This window comes from Chrysochloris asiatica, unplaced genomic scaffold (assembly GCF_000296735.1).
Source record: "Chrysochloris asiatica unplaced genomic scaffold, ChrAsi1.0 scaffold00050, whole genome shotgun sequence".
NCBI lineage: Eukaryota > Metazoa > Chordata > Mammalia > Afrosoricida > Chrysochloridae > Chrysochloris > Chrysochloris asiatica.
In genome coordinates this window covers 511,246-512,865 of record NW_006408568.1, presented here as the reverse complement: position 1 = coordinate 512,865, position 1,620 = coordinate 511,246, and the positions used below count along the sequence as shown (strand labels likewise).

The 1,620-nt window shown below is 47.2% G+C and overlaps 1 protein-coding gene across 1 annotated transcript in view; it reads left to right on the top strand.

Annotated features, from left to right (window-relative positions):
* The window catches only part of C1S (complement component 1, s subcomponent), a 49,644-nt gene that overhangs the window by 7,257 nt on the left and 40,767 nt on the right, over positions 1 to 1,620 (top strand). The gene's annotated exons all lie outside the window — the stretch shown is intronic.

Below are 1,620 nucleotides of genomic sequence, written 5' to 3'. Positions count from 1 at the left end.
GGGCAGTTTGGGCCTCTGGGGGCCTGGGCGTCAGCAACTTGGCTGCAGGAGGGTTGGGCCTTGGGCGGGTGGTTTGGGCCTTGGGCGGGCGGTTTCGGCCTTAGGGGGCCTGGGTAGGCGATTTGGGCCTTGGTTGGGCCTGGGCCTTTGTGACCAGCCTGTGGGTGAGTTGGGCCTCAGGGCAGGCCTTGGCCTCAGTGGGTGTGTCTGGGCCTTGGGAGGGCCTTGGCCTCAGTGGGCGGGCCTGTGCCTTGGGCATTCCTGAGCCCCCGCAGCTTGGCAGAGGGCTGGTCTAGGCCTAGGTAGTAGAGGGCGGGGGGCGGGGGTGGTGGTGTCTGTATCTGATGACGTAAACAAATGCCTCTCTCAGTCTCTCTGTACTGTGGGTACCCCGAATTTCCTGATATCCACGCCGATATCCCTCTTTGTTTGGCTTTGTTAGTTTATGCTTCCTTTTCTCTGGAAATGCAGCCTTCTCAATGGGGTTGCTCTAGCCTTGCACTCCAAGGTCCGCAGGGGGCAAAGACAGTGGCCGGCGTGGGCGCAGGGAGCGGGAGCCGCGTGCAGGCAGGCAAAAGCTCAAAATGCCTGTAATTCCTCAGCAATTTCATCTTTTAAAAAAACGAGTTAAGAATGCTGAAGTATAAGATCTTATATTTGCTCAAAGGCTGTCTGTCTGCTAGACAGAGGTTTTCTATGTGCGATTCTGCCCCTTTTCCCCGGAGCCTGCCCTACCTGAGCTGCCTGGTCCTGGAAGTGCCGGAAGTCCTCTCCTGCAGTTGTTTTTAAATTGTCTTCAGCAAAATTTTACTTGCATGTGATATTAATGGTATTATTCTGAATTTTCTGCATTCCATTGGGTTACCTCTTTTTTGAAATGGGCACAGATATGGATCTCTTCCAATCAATTGGCCAGGTAACTGTCTTTCAAATTTCTTGGCATAGATGAGTGAGTGCCTCCAGTGCTGCCTCAGTTTATTGAAAGAGTTCAATCTGTATTCCCAATTTCCAGATCTTTCTTCTTTACCAGTGCCTTTAGTTCACTTTGGACTTCTTCCTTTAGTGCCATTGGCTGTTGATGATATGCTATCTCTTTAAATGGTTGAACTTCAACCTTTTTTTGGTACAGTGACTGTGTATTCCATCTATCTTTTATCTTCTTTTGATGCTTTCTGCATTATTCACATATTATAACTACAGAATACTTCAATATTGCAAGTAAAGGCTTGAATTTTTTCTCCAGTTCTTTCAGAGAAATTTGAGTATTATTTTCCCTTTTAGTTTTCTAACTCCAGGCCTTTGCATATTTCATTATAATACTTTGTCCCCTCAAGGTGCCCTTTGAAATTTTCTATTACACTCTTTAACTCCTCATTTCTCCCATTCACTTTAGCTTCTTTATGCTCAAGACTCCTGGTGTGGTGCTGTAGGATCAGCACTGGACTGTGGGCCATCAGATTGGCAGTTCAAACCCACCAGCTGATCTTTGGAAACCCTATACTGGGTCACTATGAGTTGGAACCGATTCGGTGGCACTTAACAACAATAACAATGCTCAAGAGCAAGTTTCAGAGTTTCTTCTGACATCCATTTTGATCTTTTCTTTCCTGTCTTCTTAAT